Source organism: Canis lupus, chromosome 17, assembly GCF_048164855.1.
Source record: "Canis lupus baileyi chromosome 17, mCanLup2.hap1, whole genome shotgun sequence".
Taxonomy (NCBI): Eukaryota; Metazoa; Chordata; class Mammalia; order Carnivora; family Canidae; genus Canis; species Canis lupus.
This window is the reverse complement of record NC_132854.1, coordinates 8,008,383-8,029,410: the sequence shown is the minus strand read 5'-3', so window position 1 is coordinate 8,029,410 and position 21,028 is coordinate 8,008,383. Positions and strand designations below refer to the sequence as shown.

The following is a 21,028-nucleotide window of genomic DNA, read 5'->3' as shown; positions in this document are numbered from 1 at the left end:
TCATCCCCAGGGTTTATTATTGGTGGTAATGGTGTTTGTTTGCTTAGTGACTTTTCTGAACTAATCATGAAGTGTGTGTTTTTGTCATGTGTGGTCATGAAGCCTCTGGTTAACTTAGTAGTCAGCTAATCATTGGTCACATATCTCTTTATATTCTTGGAACCATTTATCTCCCAGTTTTACCAGAGTGTTCTTTGCATATCATGGCTGTGGTTTCAATGCTTGACCAGATAGTTGGCAACTCTGTTTCAGGTCTTGCTTCCATTGAGGCTCAAGGCCAGCCAGAAGTGAGAGATTAGCACCTTTTCAAGTCTTTCTGACATGTGTACTAGCTCTATGCATGCTTGTGGTCTTCTAGATTCTCAAAAATATGTCAGTTTTTCAAAGCCCTTATGGGCTTTACATTTTTCAGTCTTTCTTTTTTAAGCTTTTTTATTAGCCTATTGCTTTCCTCAACTCTTATCTATGACTTTGTATGTGACTTTCCTCAACTCTTATCTATGACTTGAGACAGCTGAAAATAAAGAGTTGCCGCTAATTGTTTTTGACAAATGTCCCCAGAGAAAAGGATTTTCTACTGGGTAAGCTCTGAGTCAGGTCAGATAAAAACATTCTTTCAAGTGGAGTAATCAGGGAACCCCTAGACAGGTTAAATAATAACACTTTCCTTGAAAAGAGGTTTTGGAGGAGCTTCCTTCTTATTCTGTTCCCACTTGTAGCTGACAGTCAACTTGCTTTGACCATGATTGTGCCTGTTGGTTTTTCAAGGCTCCTGCAGAGCTGAAGAGAGCAGGATGGAAATGACATAAGTAAAAATCTCACAAATCTCAGTGTTCTTACTAAAATCCAGTCATTTTACTTGAATGCATACTCCTTAGATTGCTGTAAGCAATTGGCTCTATTAAGAGTTCTAAAATATTGATTCTGACCACTTTTGCCACTTTTCCTGTTGCTGTGATATTGGAGAGAATTTTTGGTGGTCTGTATTCCATTATTTTCACTAATATCACCAGCTTCCTTCAATTAAAATTATATTTAGTTTACACATGTTGTAATATACTTTTTCAAAGAAGTAAAGACATGACTATCATTCTAGTATGAACACATACCAAAGACTTTTGTAGCTCATTAGTGAGGTAATAAATAGAATGGTAATTCTGGTTCAAAGACACCTTAAGGGACTGAGTATCAATATTCAAACAGCTACAGAATACAGAAAAGAATTTGCTAATAGATCTAAAACTGTTTACTGCTCTATAGGGCAATAAGACTGTAACTTTTGTGGTTATTCTCTCTATAGGACAGAAATCATTTGCATCTCTGCTGGAGAAAAAATATATAAGCTGACACATAACTGTACAGAGACTGTGTCTTAATCAAGTGTGCATAATCAGCCAAACTGAGGTTCATCAGCTAGAAAATTAAATAATCCTCTTGAAGACCTGTTACACAATGCTCCAACATAGCAGTTAAAGAATTTGAAATCCTAATTTTGCCTTATTTATCAAGTTTGGAAACTTAAATTCTTTTAGCATTTGATATAGTGGTTAATAATTGCTTCAAAATAAATCACTACAAAGTTTAAGGCCTTAAAAACAACTACTAGTTAATCTATTTATGAATCTATAATTTTGCAGGGATTGCCCTCTCAGCTGTGGGTTGGTGCTTTATAGAACATCAGTTGTGGGACAACTCCCATAAAGGTGGAGGATCCATTTCCAAGATGGTCCAATTCTCACATGTCTGGCAATCTTTGGCTACTAACCAGGAGCTAAAGATAAGAGCTGTGATTTCAATTCTTCTCTATGTGGGTTTCTTTGCTGATACCGAACTTCACAATAAATGAAAGAAATACAGAGGAAAAACTCTATCTCACGTTTTGGTTTTAATTTCATCACTTCTTTCTTATTCTATTAGTTGTAGCAGTCAAAAAGATTCACCAGATTTAAGGGGAGGAGGCATAGATTGTGCCACTTGATGGAGGAATGGCAAGATTCTGGAGGTGAATGCATGATGACAAATAATATTGAAGATATTTTTGAAAAATACACTCTTTCACAACCAACTTGGGTTTTGGGGTTTTGTTTTGTTTTGTCGTTTTTTACATATGTGCCACTAGGTGATGGGTATCTGATTTCTAAACATGTGACAAAGACTAAGTCAGCCTTTTGAATAGAAAGGTGGTAAAATAAGTTAATCTAATTATTTAAAAAGTTAGAAGTATAGGGAACTTAAAAATGTCCCTTAAATAATTAGTGGTTTTCAAATTTGTAGCTTTAATAAGATATAAGTTAAATAGGATGCAAAGATTAGATCCTAACATTTTAAGTTATAAATACAGTATTAGTGACATCTCTTTATAATTTCATAAAAAAGAAAAAGTCAAAGGTGTGGACATTTTAAAAGTACATGGAGGGATTACTCCACTGGTCATACTTTTAAAAACTATGATTATATCTATAACAAGTCAAATTACTTGAAAAGTGAAAATTGCAGTGAGTTAACTAACTGGTTTTCATTTTATTAATTTAATTAATAAATTATTAATCAATTTATTGAAATGTTTCTCCTTGTTCTTTATTTACTCTTGGATGTAATGATGTAGTTTGGTATCACAGTGACCCAAACCAAGGTTTTAAGAATGTGTTTTTACTTATGGGGAAACAGTGCTTACATGAACATTGATATACTAATTTTAGGACTTTAGATTCCATCTCTTATAACTGTATAGGAACTATACAACAGTGACCCTTGGTTGTTTTACATCATCTCTGGAATTTCTGGGAATATTCCTATGTGTTTCCAAAAAATTTCAAACAATTTTGCTTGTTCTGATTGCTTCATTGAGATACCTTACTCTGTCTCTTAAGAATTTATGAGTCCTCAGATTACACAAATTCATGGATCACAATAGCCATGTGTCTGAGGTGGAAGAAGGAAGCATTGAGCTCAACTCAAATTTGCCTCTCACTGGTCCCTATAATCCTAACTGTAATAGATTCTGAAAAGGTTTTGTTGTTGCAGTTATTATTAAAATAACTTCTTAGCTTCTGGGGCATCTTGGTGGCTCAGGCATTAAGCATCTGACTCTTGGTTTCAGCTCAGGCCATAATCTCATTGGTTGTGAGATGGAGCCCTGTGTGGGGCTCTTGCTCAGCAGGGAGTCTGCTTGAGATTCTCTCCCTCTGCCCCTCCCTCTACTCTCATTACCTCTCTCTTTCAAATAAAATGAATAGATATTTTAAAAAATAAATAAGAAAACTTATTAGCTTCTGATTCTAACACCACTGTGATTAGTTTTATTAGTTTTATTTTTCACTTTGATTGGTCATGAGATGCCCAAATTAACATTATTTCTGGGTGTACCTGTGAAGGTAATCTAGATTAGATTAGCATTTGAATTGGTAGACTCAGTAGATTGCCCTCCCTGCTGTGGGTTGGCATTATCTAATCCATTGAGGGTCTAAATAGAACAAAAGGCAGAGGAAGGAGGATTTTATTCTTTTTTGCTTACCATTTGCTTGATTGAATTACAATTTCTCATCTCATTTTCTTTGGTTTTTGGAATAGGATGCAAATCATTGACTTGCCTGGTATCTATCCCTTTGGACTTGGACTGAATTACACCACTGGCTTCCCTGGGTCTCTTCCTTGCAGACAGCAGTTCATGAAACTTCTCAGTCTCCAAAATTGTGTGAGCCAATTCTCTGAAGAACCCTAACACAAGCGCTCTCACTATGGAGCACTCTCAAAAGTAGGCTTCCATAGTGAGCAGTTAGAAACCATTCCATTATTTCATTGTTTTCCCTACATCTCTGACTCTGTCTCTCTCTCTCTCTCTACCCCTACCATCCACTCTGTATATCTCCATTCTTGCACATGTCTCCCTCTGTTGGCTCTCTCAAATCCTGAAAATACCTCTAAAAGCTCTTGAGCAACACATGAAAATATGTGCCAGGGAAATGAACAGCCTATCAGTTTCACAAACATTCAACAGAATCTTGGTTTGAGATCAGCTGGGACACTGTTACATTGACAGGAAGTAGAGCGGAGCCCGAAATTAAAGAATCATTGTTTTGAATCAGAGGTGCTTGTTTAGGGCCGCTTGAATCTATCAAATGACAACTTAGGAAAATGTAATGACAAGTGATCTTTAAAATATCAGAGGAACATGAATCATTTTATAAGTCAGAATGAAATTCAAAGATGCTGAGCGAATTATCCCTCTGTCTACTGTAGAATTAATTCTTCAGAGGCTCCTCTCTGATCAAAGGAAGACACATTGCATTTATCTTTCACACAGTAAAAATGCGTACATTCTTCCAAATGTGTGATTTCCTTTTGATTTGCTTCTTAAAATTTATGGAACTCCGTATAATAATGGGACTCAGTAGAGGAAAGCGTGTCTATGGAATAAAGTATAGATCAGAAGAAACAGCAGAGGGGCACCTGGGTGGCTCAGCAGTTTGAGCATCTGCCTTTGGCTTAGATCATGATCTTGGGGTCCTAGGATTGAGTCCCACATTGGGCTCCCCCACAGGGAGCCTGCTTCTCCCCCTGCCAAAGTGTCTGCCTCTTTTTGTATCTCTTATGAATAAATAAAATCTTTTTTTTTTTTTAAAGAAGAAACAGTGGATACTAGTTTCAGAATTTTCAATTCTGCCACTTAAATGCAGGTGGAATATTTAGAACCTACTCATTAAAATTTTTTTTTGACTATAAAATTGGATGAGGTGGAAGAATTGTGAATGAAGATAAAGATATTTTGTATTTTAGTATGTGTTGTAAAATGTAAAATGGAACACTTCAAGGACCTAGCACACAAGATGGCCACCCAGTTATTCATGTGATTACTCACCTGTCACTTTCTCAGAGGCCTTTTCTGACTCTTGAAACCAAATTAGATGTTCACCTTAATTCCTGCTTCAAGTCTTTCTCTCTCTCTTTTCAAATTTATAGCCCTGATGAAAATCAGAAATTATGTATTTATCTATGCTCTGATTTCTTTATTTTGTCTCCTTCACTGAGCTGCAACTGGAAACATACCTATTTTGTGCATTCACCCCAGTGTTTGATACAGAGTAGGTACTTAATAATAAATGTAAATTGGGCAAATGATACCATCAACATATATTGCAGTATTATTAATTATTCGGTGTTATACTTCAGAAATCTTGCTTGTTGACACTCCTCCCTGAGCTCTCTTGCTGTTATACATATTTCTGCCTGTGCCGAGAATGCAAGGCTTTGACCTCCCTTTGCCCTAGCCATCTCTCAGGATTATGTTCACAGCAAATGCAACTTAAGTCAAATGATAACTTTATGGTGGCACACACATGCAAAAACCTGAATTAGATAAAAACACATCCTTTTGCCTATTAGGAAATGGTCAGCAATGGATCAAAGCAGACCAGCAGAATTCAGACTAAAACTCCAGCAATGCATGACAAATACTATAAATCTGGACAAAATAGTCAGCTATTGCTAGGCAAAGATAACAGTAACATCTGCCTTTGGCGGGCTACTATGTGCCAGGCACTGTGATATAGAGTTAAAACTCTATTAAAATATATATACATTCAATATATTAGATATATTCAATATATTTATATTGAAATTTAATAGCAAACTTTCAAGATGAATTCAATTACTTTCCATATTTTCTAAAACACAGCACTAAGAACCAATGTTATGCTTAATTCACACATCTAGAAAGTGAAAATTATGGAATATAAGACCAGGTAAATACTAATCTAAACCTGTGCTCATGATCAGTGTGAGATACTTAATGGCAGTCTCCCAAGCAATATTCACTATAGATCCCCAAAAATAGAATTCGAAGTTTGGCAAAACAGGGAGGCAACATCAGTGGCTCTAGGAGTCAGGGGTGAAATTCTGCTATTGGCTTCTTGCTAGGCTTAATGTCACCTGATATATATGTCAAAATGTAGTTCTTTTGGTACCACTGTGGCCCTCTGTGTTATCACGGTCCAATGTATCTCCCATGTTATTTTTAGTAGTTTCCTTATGTTATCAGTAAACATCATTACTCCACCTCCAGATATTCAATCCTTCCAGTTCTACATTTTAGATGACTTTGTCATCTCTCCCACAAAGTATTCCTTGACTACTACCCCTCATCTCCCTTTCAACTGCCTTTGTGGGTTCCATTTATCCCAGAGCATTAGCATTTATCAGTATATACCTCCTGGACTACAGACTCATTTAGGATAAAGATGAGAACTGAGATCACAATCTCTTTGCAAAGCTCTGACGCATAGTAGATGCTTAAATAGGCATCTCTTATTAGATTCCTTATAACAAATCCATTCTTTATTGACAAAAAAGAATGTCCCCCATCTGCTTTGGTGATATGTGAAAAATAAAGTGAATCTTATTTAGTCATGGCTTTTAGTTTCTTGGATTTTGAATAATTTTATATTGACAGTCAATTTTATGGTTCTAACAGAAATTCTAAGTTCACATTAGATTCTTTTTTGGATTTTGTTTTATGAAAATATATAATTTTGTATTTTTTATTGTGCCTAAGTTAAGAAAATTTTGTAGGTTCTAACCCTGTAAGTCAACCTTCTTATCAGACCATCCAAGAGCAGTATTTATTCAATAATTCAAAAGGATGATTAAAATGGTAAATCACAAAAAACATAAACGTATATTAAGTATATTTTTTAGCAGAAAACAGACACACAGGAGTTCTTTCATCAATTGTGGTATGAGTAAACATAAAATCTGAGACATTAACTCTGGATCTTGATGTTGTGGGTTTCTGCTACGCTTAATAATGAACCGTGATACTTCCTAGGTCTATGACTTAGGGAAATTCATTAATTTCTCTTTCTCTTAAAAAATAATATTTAATGAGCTAACTTTTTGGAGATTCATAGAACCCTGTCTCGCTTATGTTACACATATTTGTTTTTCATTTTGTTTTTTCTGCTTTATATTTTTTTTTTAGTTGAAAGTTTTATTTATATAAACTTCATTAAGAACATAAAAGATTAAGTTTCTTAAAAAAAATCTGCAGTTATTTACAGCAGTATTGCACAAGTAAAGTGGCAATTACCCTGTCAAAATTCATCAGTGCAAAACACAAGTAAGCCAGGGAAATCGCAATACAAATGCTACATACGCTGGGTCCTAGGAAACAAGTTAGTGACGGGTCAGTATACAGACAGATCAGTGCTATTTATAAATGTGTACCTGATGAGTTCTGATACAGTAACTAGTGGTCACAGAACCTAGACATACAACTTAGGGGAGCTTCTAAAGTCTGATTCCCAAATAAAAGTAGTCAAGTTGCCTAGCTGGGAGCTTGAGGGATGCTTCTTGAATACAATGCCATTTGGAGAACAGGAGTCACCTCAGCTGGTTTAGCGTCACGTGTGGTCACATCCCTGCACACATGTGAGTGGGGAGTGGACACACACAGGCACCAGGCTAAATCAGCAGGGATGATAGAACCATCTACGGACATGGTTTTCGCCTTTGATGGGCTCCTCATTCACCAGTGTCCTGGGAGAAGGAGTAGCAGTACTAGCACAGACAGGTACTATACCCCTCGGCACTGTGGGCTTTTCTGGTTGCAAACTTTCCCATAGTCACAGATGCATTGTCAGCACTAGGCCACAGATGGTGAATGTGCCCCCTTGCAGCTGAGTTCCTTGGGTTGCAAGTGTTGGAGCTACCGCCCTCGTGGGAATTGGTGTACGCTGTGGGCGGGGCTTTAGGCAGCGGTTCCCTGGGCATCCAGGCTTTTTGTCCAACTCCAGGTTCATCTGGCTTTTGATGCCTGACATTTGCTTCCCCTTAAATCCACTTTGAAATAAAGGCTTTAATTCTGCTTTTAGCAGATCCATAAAAATTGGGCATCGGAGCACGAATCTGAAGTGACCTCTCAGCCTTCTGACATGTCTCTCTGGCTTATTCCGTAACTCGGGACAGTTGGGTTTTGTTGGACCATCCTTTGTGTATCCAACTCTGTTGGGGTGCTCGTTTTCTCCACACCTGCCTAGGAGGGATGCAGCAAATGGAGTCACCATGAGTTGGCCCGTCATTTCAAAGGCATTAAACAATTTGGAGAGACCCAAGAAAAAGATCAGGAAGCGGTGAAAGAGGAGAGGTAGAGATCATTTCGTGAACCCTATAACTCTTTACAGATTTTGAAACCTCAGATCATTAAACAGCTTTTAAAAAGAAAAACATGATTTTTTTTTTTTTCCAAACGAATCAGTGCCAACAACTATTGTTTTGCTTTTGGCTCATAGAGGACCAGTATTTCCACGTGATTAAATTAAGGGGGTCCTTTCATTTGTATCTTCATAATTCTATATAAATATATATCTATATATATCTACAGCATATACACATTTTCCTTTAGGTAGAGATATTTGATTCCAAATATTCTTCCTTTTTTAGAATTTTCTTTTACCACCCCCAAGTCTTCTTGGGGTCTTGAATATTTTTAAAGCTGTGTTGAGTGTCAGCTTGTGTTCTTGATGTGTCTTGAACCCCTTTATAGGGTCATAAAGTCCACACGGTTGTAAGGCGGTGGTGGACCTGCTGGACACACACACCAAAGACGTATTTGGTTCTGGGTGCCCCACTCCCACCCCTCCCCAGGATCTCCGTACTCAGTGCCAGTCTCTCTGACTGGAGCACTTTACTCTGTTTCTTCGATACTGCGGCTCCCTGGGAGCGGTGCCCGAGGGCTGTGTGCTGGCCACATAGGCAGGTTTACCTCCGGCTCGGTGGCCTCGTGGCCTCCAAGCTGGCCATGGAAGCAGCTTGTGAGGAAATAAGAGATTCTATGAATTGTAGTATTAAGGAGCAGGATGTTGCACCAGGACTTAAGAGAGATGACTGGACGTCTCTGTACTGTACGCATCTGTTTATCAAGATGCCTCCCTGCAGAAGGTGTGCCTACTATGGTAGACCTTTGACTTTTTATTTTTTATTTCTTTTACTGCTTTATATTTTTTTTGGAGGGGGGTGGAAGGAGGAGAGAGAGAATCCCAAGCAGGCTCCATGTCCAGCACAGAGCCCGAGTTGGGGCTCAATCTCACAACCTTGTGATCATAATCTGAGCTGAAATCAAGAGTCAGATGCTTAACTGACTGAGCCACTCAGATGCCTCACATGTATTTGTTTAAATAAATAGTATAGCATGAGAGATTTCTGTGATGGAAATGTCCTGTATCTTGACTGTGATGGTGGCCATACAAACCTAAACATGTGATAAAATTGCATATAGTTAAGTGCACATACACAAAAGATTGTCTGTGTAACTAGTGAAATCTGAATCGGGTCAGTGGATTCTACAGGGTCAAAATCCTGATCTACCAGAAGTTGTGATCTACTATAATTGCACAAGATGTCACAACTGGAGGGAAATACGTGTAGAGCATGAAGGATTCTCTCTGTATGCTTTTATACAGTCCATATAAATCTACCATTATCTGAAAATGAAAGATTTTAAAAATGCATGTGGAATATTGATCATGTGGGAGGCAATACATATACCAGGACAGGGACTATATGGGAAATTTATACTTTCTGTTCAATTTTGCTATAACCCTAAAGCTGCTCTAAAAATAAAATGTAAAACAACCAAATAAATAACCAGTGCAATATTTTTTGGAAGAGGGTACAACTAATTCATATATTTTGAATACATTTTTTTCTGATTTACTTTCCTGATGGCTTTTTAGTAAGATCAAATCTATAATGCATGCTCTGTAATTCAATGTTTCTATTCTTTAGGATAAGAAGAATTTGATGACTTTTGAAGATCCATGTGTGTTTGAAGCCTATCGGATTTTATGATTTTCCCACATCTTTTATAGTTGCCTCTTAAATACCTAATTCAGTGGCAGTTTTTTGTTGCCATTTTTAGAGCTGCAACTTCTTCAAATCTCACCAAATGTGTCCACTTATTTTTGGAAATACCAATTTCCTTTCCTTTCACAAGTACATTTTATCAGATTATTACATTTTATTAAATTATACAATTTTAGTGACAATTGGCATAGCCTTAAACATTTGGAAAGCATGGTGAAAAATTCAAGAGGTGGGAGAAGTCTTCCAAAATGAGGCCACCTCCTCATGAAGACTTGGGTGTCCAGGGTTCCCCACCACACAGCACGGAGCAGAAATGGGAAGGACAGTTGATCCAGTCAGTGTGGAGGTGGGTTACGGAGACACTTTGAGTTTGCAATGTGCTCAACTCAGTGAGAAGTACCTACCACTCAGAAAAAGATCAGATATTTTTCTGATTTCCTCTCGTCTCTGCACATGTTTCTCTATTTCTGTTTTAGTAGATCCTGTGTAAGCCTGAAAGACGTAAAGACATAAAGTAAGCAGAAATTTGTATACGTGAGGGAAAGGAGAGCTTGGAAGGATTAGAAAAGCTTCAATGACCTCATCTATTTTTTTCAATCATAAGAGTTAATATCATTGTGTTTTACTGTGCACTAGATACTGTTCTAATAAGTTGCAGATATTAACTCCCTAATCCTCACAGCTACTCTGCAAAATAAGGTGTACTGTTAGCAACCCCCCTTGTTATAAAGGGGGAAAGAAATAAACTAACTTGCATGAGGTTATACATCTAACGTGTGACATAATAGTCCTGAGTACAAGCAAATTGGCTATGGTCAGTATAATTAATCTCACCACTGAAGTGCTTTTTGCCACATTATATTCTCTAAACACAAATACAGAATGGGTGTCCAGGGCATTGTTAACTGAGGAGTTATTAAACCAATGTCAGTTCAATATCAGTCAGTGCTTCCATTTCATTAGAATTTTTAATGTACTCAGTATCTCATTTCATAACTGAAAGTAGTACCTTCTTGTAACTTTTATTTCTGATAAAATAATAAGTTATACATTACATAATGAGGCCCCAATTTATGAATAGGTATGTTCATTCATTATAATTTATAATAAGTGGGATATAAGTTAAACACAAAATAAATCTTATAAAGCACTTATATGAAGGTTATGTCACCATAAAAAACAAAGTTGAAGGACCTCTGAAAGTGTGAGAAAGTGGTGTCCACATACAGAAGCAGCTCTGATGTGTAACCAGCAAAGTGAAGAGACCAAAAGGGGGCCATGCTAATATAGTGCCAATACTTCTAGGTGGTTGGGAATGTTTGTAATCTTCTTTTATCATTTCAAATGCTTGTTCCTGGGGTGCCTGGGTGGCTCACCGGGTGAAGTGTCCAACTCTTGATTTCAGCTCAGTCTTAATCTCAGGGTCATGAGTTCAAGCTGGGAGCATGGAGCCTACTAAATAAATAAATAGATAGATAAATAAACAAATAATAAATTTTGTCAAAATGTATTTTCCTCTAGTGTAATAATATTAACTAATTAAAATGCTAACACTGCAGAACATGTATAAGCATTATGGCATTTTAAAAAGAAAGAAAACAGCTATTATGATTGTAATGATAGACATTACCTGAGTCTGGGAAAGGGCAGGAAGCTCTCTGGCTTTGGCCATAGTTTTCTGATCTTCAGAGCCAGTGTTTGGAGCTTCCAATGTCTGTGCCCTCTTTTCTGACTGAAATTCTAAGGATACTTAAAAGGTAATATTCTGTTTCCAGGAGAAATAGCCAGACACAGAAATGGAGTCTGAAAAGTGAAAAGAGATTGACCTAGCCTGTTTGTGCTAGCCCGTTCTTCGAATCTGTATCTGGAAAAGTGGCATTCCTATTTCATTTTCTCCTGAAAATACCAAGTTTGGAAACACTAATAATTACAAAGTATTATTGAAGATTCTTTCTTATTTCATTTAGGAATTGACATTTTTGACTTTTGATATCATTTATGTCAAGCTGAATAACTAGCTCAAAATAATTGTAAAACAAGCATGGTGTTTCACATTCTTACAAAATAAATATGCATGCCATATTGGTTTGAGTGCCCCCATACATTTCAATATTTGGTTGTCTCTCGTGTTCACAAAAGAATGGAAGGCCTTGTTGGTAACCCACTGTGCAAATATTTATGCTTTGTGAGAGGATATCATAGTGTTTCTCCGAAAGTTTGGGTTGAAATTTGTACCATGGTTTTCTCCCCTCACTGGTAAAACATTTTGGATGGAATATGGAAAGTTTCAGTAAATCCTTTGGCATTTTGGTGACTGTCTTAAAGCACCAAAAGAATAGGTCATAACACAGAAATGAAAATAAAGAAGACAGCAACACAGCTCATTGAAAAAGTTTTGCTTGGCTGTAAAATTTATGATCCTACAAGAATAGATCTCCATTGACAACCACAGGGAATTGGGTGAAATGTTTCCATAGAATGTACCATATGCAATATTGAGGCTTCTTTATCCATACACACACACAAATGTTTTCTCCACAATTACAGAAGCTAAGGCCCACTTTCTAAGTTGGAGCTTATACCAAATTGGACTTGCAAATTGCATTTCTGTTCACTTTGGAGTCTACTCAGGTTATGCCAACAGGAATTAAATCTTTACATATTTTAAGAAAAAAATTAAAGCATAACTTTTTTGTCTTTCTATTTTTATTTTTGTCCTATTTTCCAAAAGAATTGAGCCTAATGATTTTTATTTTATTTTATTTTTTTATTTTTTATTTTTTTATTTTTATTTTATATAGTGCTATTTATTTGAGACCACTAATTCTTAGCAGACACACATATTAAAAAAATTCTTTATAGAACACATAGCACTATGATATACATACTTAATTTAATGAAATTTAAAAAAATATTTTATTTGTTTATTTGAGGGAAAGCATGAGTGGGGGTGGAAGGGCAGAGAATGAGGCAGAAGCAGACTCCCCTTGGAGTAGGGAGCAGACACCAGCTTGGTCTCAGGACTTCAGGATCATGGCCTGAGTTAAAGGCACATGCTCAACCAACTGAGCCACCCAGGTGCCCCTTGATGAACATTTTTTTTTAAGATTTTATTCATTTATTCATGAGACACATAGAGAGGCTGAGACACAGGAAAAGGGAGAAATAGGCTCCCTGTGGAGAGCCTGATATAAGCCTTGATCCTGGGATCCCAGGATTACACCCTGAGTGGAAGGCAGACACTACCCCTGAGCTGCTTAGGTGTTCCAATGAACTGTTTTTGATGACAAAAGTAACTGACTTTATTTTCAGGAAGTGTAATTTGTTACCTTTATGATGAAACAATGTGTTTAAAAGGTATTACGAGGAAGGAGATTTGTCAATTAATTGATAGATCTTTAAAGTTTTTTCAAGGATACCATACCTAAGATTAAATATCATAATGTAGAAATGTGAAAATAACTAATGAGAAATCAGGTATCTTGCCTACTTTGTAAATTTTTCATTAGTCTGTAAATATTGTTTCTTTAAATGCAAAGTAGATGGAAAAGTTCAAAGATCTTTTCATGCGTTCTTATGCTCTTTCTTTATTCTCTTATTGTTTATCCCTTTCCAAATATTTATTGAAAACAGATTATGTGCATTGTTCTGTATTACACATTGCATTTGAAAGAATAAACTTAATATATTATGAATTAATATGACATGATATCTGATGGAAGTTGTGTTTGAGTCTAGGCCAGAGTGGAAAGATGCTATTTTAACCATTGTTCTTTGCATCTCTATTGGTTTTACTGTATATTTCTAAGTTAATACCATTATTAAAATAATGAACATCTAGTTTCTGCAGAAGTATGTTATTTTAATGAAATATAAATGGCATACTTAACACTAAAGATAGACTAGGTGATAATAAGATGTGATCTGTGCCTGACCAGACTACCTATTTCTATATTAATTGATAGGAATTTTCATTACTTTGAGTGCCTTTGGATGGAATTGATTTAATTTCAAATCAAGAGAACGTTTCCAAACCTTGAAATATAGGCTTATGAAGAAGTTTGTCATAGCAATTGTTCAAATTATGCACTGTCATTAATTAGCACTTTCTTAATGTGGTGAAGATCTGAGAAAAATCTTACATTTGCTCTTGCACTTTTCCTGGAGTGCTATAATATATGTTCTTTAAACAAGAGCATGTTTAATAAAACATGTTTTATTTCCTTGAAAAATGGACTAATGGCTCTTTGAGAGGATTCAGGGAGCCTGTAGGAATACTCAAGGAAAATCCAACAACCATTCATTCCTCCAGGTATAGTAAGTGTTAGGTGGAACCATACAATGCCATTTTTGAAGGTCAAGTGGTTAAGCATAGGCAATTTCTTACAATTCAAGTTATTGTTATGTGAAGTTATAAGCCAACTTCTTTTCTAATTTGACAAATTTACTTTTTTGTAAGCCTGGAGCTTCAACATATAACTTTCTTTTTTACAAAAAGGGCTGTTTGAAAAAGTAAAAATATTTTCAAAACAGTATTCTGAAAAATCATAAAAATGTGTTGACTAATGATGATAAATAGAATGACAATTTGAGATTCATTAATAATTCTTTTTTAACGTTTAAATAAAGAGGCAGCCATGGTGGCTCAGTGGCTTAGCGCCGCCTTCAGCCCAGGGCCTGATCCTGGAAACCCAAGATCGAGTCCCACATTAGGCTTCCTGCATGGAGCCTGCTTCTCCCTCTGCCTTTCTCTCTCTCTCCATGTGTCTATCATGAATAAATAAATAAAATCTTTAAAAAATAAAGTTTAAATAAAGGCAAGTTCTTTGATAGTTTAGATTTTTCTACTTTAACAATAAACACATTAATTGACAATAAATTCACCATAACAGGATTTTCATTAAGAATGAGCCTTTTTTAAAATGACACTAGATAGAAACTTTTGGAGATAATGGATATATTTATGACACAGACTACAGTGATAATTTCATAAATGTATACTTCTCTCCAAAACCTTCATGTTGTATGTACTAAATATGTACAGCTTTTTGTATGTGAATCATACCTCAAAAAATCAAAAAGTAATTCATGGGGCAAAGAGTAAATGAAAAGGAAACTACAAAATATTTGGAATTAATGGAAGCAGAGTCACACATATTAAACTTTATGAGATGCAGCTAAAGCAGTACTTAGAACTTTATAGCATCCTCACCAATATTAGAAATGAAACCAGATCTCAAATCAGATTCTCCTTTATGAAATTAGAAAAAATAAAAGGATAAGGATTAGATTGGAAGTGGAATCAATGAAATATAAAATAGAAAAACAATAAATCTGGATCTTTGAGAAGATTAATGAATTTTATGATCCTCTAGCCCTACTGATCAGGAAAACCACAGAGTACTTTAGTCATAGTTTTTACAACTTAGATGAATTGAACCATATTTTTGAAGGATGCCAACCACCAAATCTCAAAGAGCATATGATCATTTCAATAGAATTGAGAAAAACCTCTCAAAATTTAACATCCCTTACTGATAAAAACACTAAACAAACTATAAACTAAAGTTAACTTCCTCATATTATGCAACATCCTTTACATTTGCAAAGTCCCTACATCTAAAATCACACACAATAATGGAAAACCAAACGTTTTTTACATAAAATCAAGAACAAGCTGAAAATATCTATTTCTCCATATCTTTCAGCATTGTGTTGGGGGAAGGAACTAGCCAGTGAAATAAGGCACAAAAATGAAACAAAAGATATCCAGATCAGAAATAAAGAAATATAACTTTCTCTATTCATACAATATGATCATTGGTGTGAGAAATCTTATGAAATCTACAAAAACCTTTCCAGAAATAATACGTGAATGTTGGAAGGTAAAGATCAATACACACACACACACACAAAAAACCCAAAAACAAACCACAAAAAAAGCCTAATTGCATATATATATATATATATATATATATATATATATATATATATAAGCAATCAAACATGTAAATTAAAAGTATAACTTAAAATACCATTGGAGTGCCTGGGGGGTTCAGTCAGTTAAGCATCCTATGCTTGGTTTCTGCTTAGGTCATGATCTCAAGGTTGTGAGGTGGAACACCGTGTCAGGCTCCTAGCTCAGAGAAGTCTGCTTTAGACTCTCTCTCCCTCTTCCTTTCTACCCCACCTTCACACTCTCTCTGTCTCTCAAATAAATAAATCTTAAAAAAAATACCATCAAAAATATATATTTAGGGATCAATCTAACAAAGGTGGGCAAGGCATCCTTTTTGAAATCTAAACAACTTTGATAAAAGAAATTATAGTTGTAAATAAATGGAGAGATATATTGTGGTAATAGATGAGAAAAAATATTGCTAATTTTACTTAAATTTATCTATAGCTTTAATGTCATCCCAATCAAAATCCTAGGACACATTTTGTTAAAACTGACAAGTTCATTCTAAAATACATGTTAAAATGTAACTTAACTGAGCATGCTCAAGGCATTTGATTATGAAGAATGACATCTTAGCATTTTTGTGAGGCCTGACTTCAACACAACTATAAGCCACAGTCATCATTAGCATGAGGTACTAGTGTCAAGAGCAGCAAATAGATAATTATGAAATTTGATTTTTGGCAAACATGCAAGAGCAATGCAGTAGATTATTTTTTTTTCAAAACCGATACTGGAATAATGGCATATCCATACATAAGAAAATAAAATTTCTTCCATGCCATGTATCACATATATACATTATCTCAATAAACTCGAAGGGTTAAATATACAGCCTAAAACTCTGAAATCTCTGTAGGAAGAAAATCTCTACATTTTTGTCTGGGCAAAGATTTCTTAGGTGGTATACAAAAAGGGCATGATCCATAAGAGGATATATTGATAAATCGAGCTACATTACATTTTAGGACTTCTACTCTCCATAAGACACTGAAAAGTATGAAAAACAATATATAGACTGGAAGAAATTTTGCAAATAAAATATCTGGTAAAAGCCTTTTTACCCCAGAATATACAAAGAATTCTCCAAAATATAATACATGGAAAGCAAACAATTTGACAAAAATAAGTGGGTAAAAGATTCAGACACTTCTTCAAAGATCTGAACAGCATATTAGTAAATGTAAAGAATGTTCTGAAGTGATGGAAATTTTCTCTGTCTTTATATATGTATTTGTGAAACTATAACAAAAAGTGAATGTAGAGTGCAGATTGTGGATGACTATATAGTGAAACAGGAATGGTAGAATGTTGACAATTGTCTAAAATTGGTGACAGACCAATGGGGGCTTAGGTATACTATTGTGTTTACTTTGTATGTTCTGAAAGCTTTCATGTTTAAAAAATGAAAACAAACAAAAAACACGATTGAGTATGCCTTCCCTTGGTGTACTAGCTCTGGACCATCTACTTCTTGACTATTTTTGACAGACATGCACTCCAAATTTTAAATCACTGCTTCTTAAAATGTTGGCTTAATTTTGCTTTCTCTCTTAAGCAAGAAATCCTAATAATTAAATGTATTTGATGATATTTATTAAATTATGCATATTTTAATCACTTTCTCATAATTAAATATATTTTATATTATTTTAAACAAACACACATCTCTCCATCTATGTAGACATTTTACTACAGTTTCTCTTTGCAAATAAATTTGAGACATTTAGAAAATCTATTCTTCCTCTCTTTACCCAATCTAATTCCCAATACTGAAGTTTTGCTGACCTAGCTTATTAGTTTTGGACTCTACTGTAGTTTTCCTTGCAGAATGTTTCTTTAAAAAAAGTCTTACTTAGCATTTGTATAATAAATTCCATTCATTCTATTTATTATTCATTTTATATTAATGTATATTATAGAAATATTATCTATACAGACATATTAGACATGATATAAATACAATTTTATCTCTTTGTATTTTTTGCTAATGCACTTAACTAAATACCATCAATAAAAACACTCAATATATTTGCTTTATTCATGTGTGGCTCATAATTTGAAACTCTACCTCTCTAGAAACATTCTCCTTGGATCACTGAACCTTAATATTTACAATCTATTATACCATACAGATGAATGTTTCCTAATTTAGTAATTTAATTGTATATTGCTATTTCAAAAATGTTACTTGGATATTTCCTTTTTTTTTTTTTTTTTTACTTGGATATTTTCTAAAGACATTCTATATTGGAAACCAAAAAGGAAAAGAAAAAAATATATATGAAATTATATTGGTGAAAAAAAATTGCGTGACTTTTGCTGTTAAAATTTTATCCGTAGTCTGAGTTTCCTCATTGTCTTAGAATTTCACAAGAAAAATTGATTAGCAGCAAAATAAACTAGACCAATTACCTTGATTATTATTTAATGTGATAGATGACACAAAGCCACTTTAACTGTCCTATGTGTAGGTTCATCAGATGTCTAATGAGTTATGGAAGAAATAATAAATGAGAAGAGATGAAAACTTTCAGGATCATAGTGCAGAGTTTTTGGAATATATATATATATATATATATATATATATATATATATATATACCTGTATATATCTTTACCATGCTTTACTTTGTGAAACAGATACTCAGTGGCCATTTATCCTTGTAATATGCTCTTGTGTGAAGTCAAAATAAAGACTTTACTTGGCACTCTTTTGCTTTATATAAATCATGTCTCAATTACATATGTTTTGAGATCTTCTGTTGGAAAGATCTTATATGAAAATAAATGGATTTTTATTTGCAACTTCAAAAGCAATTTTCACTAATGAGACTCTTTAAATTCATATCTGTGCCTACTTACTGCACTTGGGAACTTTAAAATTGCATTTATAGACAGTGCAAGTATATAAAAATAGAAGTCAATAGAAAATAACATTAATTAAATTTCTCAGTTGTGTAGATACATTTTATATATAGTTGTGTACATCATTTTAGTTTTTTTTGAAAATGAGATCGTCATAATTTTCTGTGGAAGGAGTGAACGATTAGCTATGTTATAAAATAATGTGGAGGGATGCCTGGGTGGCTCAGCGGTTGAGTGTCTGCCTTTGGCTCAGGACATGATCCTGGAGTCCTGGGATTGAGTCCCACATCAGGCTTCCTGCATGGACCTGCTTCTCCCTCTGCCTGTGTCATTGCTTCTCTCTCTGTGTCTCTTATGAATAAATAAATGAAATCTTTAAAAAAATAAAAATAATAAAATAATACGGAAAATGTTATTCCTTTTATATTATAATAAACCATTTAATTTGAAAAGTTCTAATGTTATTATGATGACTGATTTTCTGGAACTGCAATATATATTTCCATGTTTGATTTTATCTTCACAAAGGAAATGTTAGGACAATGACTTTTTTTTTTAATGTATCTTTCCTGATTTGTTCTTTGTACATGTGACCCTAGTGAGGAGAAAATACCTTGGTATCTAAAATTGACTGTTGTGGGAATTTGGTGATTGAAAAAAGCATCTACTGGAGGAATTCTAAATTCTTGTGAGCAGAACTAAAACTCAGCAGACCAAGGCTCTCCTGACTGCCACAACTCAGTTGTACAATCGCATAAATTGTTAAGCTCTCAGGGGCCTCACATATCTCTCGTATAAAATGGCACACTTGGAAAAAACGGTCCTTGAGGTCATTGCCAGATCTAATACACTCTAATTAAATCTCAGTTTGAGGGTAACAAAAACACCTGTAGAGGAAATAAGGCTAAAGGGACTTTGCAAAGTAGTGAGAACTGCTACCCACATCCTCACTGATGCTTGTAGAACAATAACAAGAATAATAATATTCATATCTTGTTTCAGTGTTGCTCAAACTTTGTTTCTCCTTCAGGTACCGGAGAGGTGCAAAATGCCCTCATTGCCCATCTTATTATGTGACACTAGAAAGATGGTTTCCTATCATTCCAGAAAAATATTTCATTCTCTTTTCTTCCCAAACCTCAAAAACCATTCCACCACTTCTCATTTACAAAAGTAACCTTGGTTCTGAATTCACTGTGATATTGAGAGCATTCTTGTAGGAAATCTTTTATTATTCTGCCCTGAAAACACCACACCTTGCTCACTCTCTGCCTATGGAGGTACAACAGAGGCCATATCTTCCTTGGTAAAATTCTGTCTTTCCACGTACACTGGAGAGCCTTTCTTATCTGGATTACTTATGGCTCTTTCGGTTTTTGCCTTTTTCTTCTCCTGGGTGTTATTTCAAATATTTTTCAAAAGGCTGTGACACAATCACAGATCATAAGAGCAGATACCAAATGCTGAATACCAGTCTTGCACCTTCATACGATCAATCCCTCTCTGTCTTTCTCTCATACCACATTATCTTTATACAAACTCTACATGAACTCACTCTTTGGTCTCAAATAGCCTCCATACGTTGATGATTACCAAATACATATTTCTGACATTTATCCTACCTTTAAACTACAAATGCATATATCCTTTTTGACATCTCCACTTGGGTGTTGCACATATATGTCAAATGTAACATGTACAAAATAGACCTCTTGTTCTCCTGCTCTGGATTTGCCCTTCTCACATTCTTTCTAATCTCAGTAGATGATACTACTATATATTCAATTTCTTAAGCCAAAAATATGTAAGTCAAGCTATTTTCCTAATTCTCCATATCCAATCTATCAACAAATATAGCCAAGTCTCTCCTCCCACCATATATTTTTAGTACTCATCCACCCATCTCATTCTTCAATGCCATATGCACCATCACTTTTCATTCTCACTGGTATACTGGCTAGCTTCTTATTCTGCAATCTTATCTCATATTTTATCTGCTCAGAACAGCCTTCCATGAGTACCATGTTTAAAGTCACTCCACCCAGTCAAACACAATTCTACACAGTGAGTTACTTTTCTCATATGGCCACATGCACACCATTGCACTTTCACCATCAGGATATACCAACTTTTTTTCTTTTAAGATTTTATTTATTTATTTATGAGAGACACAGAGAGAGAGAGGCAGAGACGTAGGTAGAAGGAGGAGAAGCAGGCTCCATGCAGGGAGCCAGATGTGGGCTTTAATCCTGGGACTAGGGATCAGAGCCTGAGCCAAAGGAGGATGTTCAACCACTGAGCACCCAGGTCTCCCAGGATATACCAACTTTATTCGCGTGTT

General features: G+C 35.1%; 1 long non-coding RNA gene across 1 annotated transcript; it reads right to left on the bottom strand.

The window, feature by feature from the left end:
- Positions 1-4,859: 4,859 nt before the first annotated feature.
- LOC140608288 (uncharacterized) lies at positions 4,860-11,457 on the bottom strand. The gene is made up of 3 exons (XR_012010310.1): positions 11,235-11,457; positions 10,263-10,350; positions 4,860-4,961 (listed from the first exon to the last, which is right to left on the bottom strand). It is a non-coding gene; the product is annotated as an uncharacterized lncRNA (long non-coding RNA).
- Between the last annotated feature and the right edge of the window lie 9,571 nt (positions 11,458-21,028).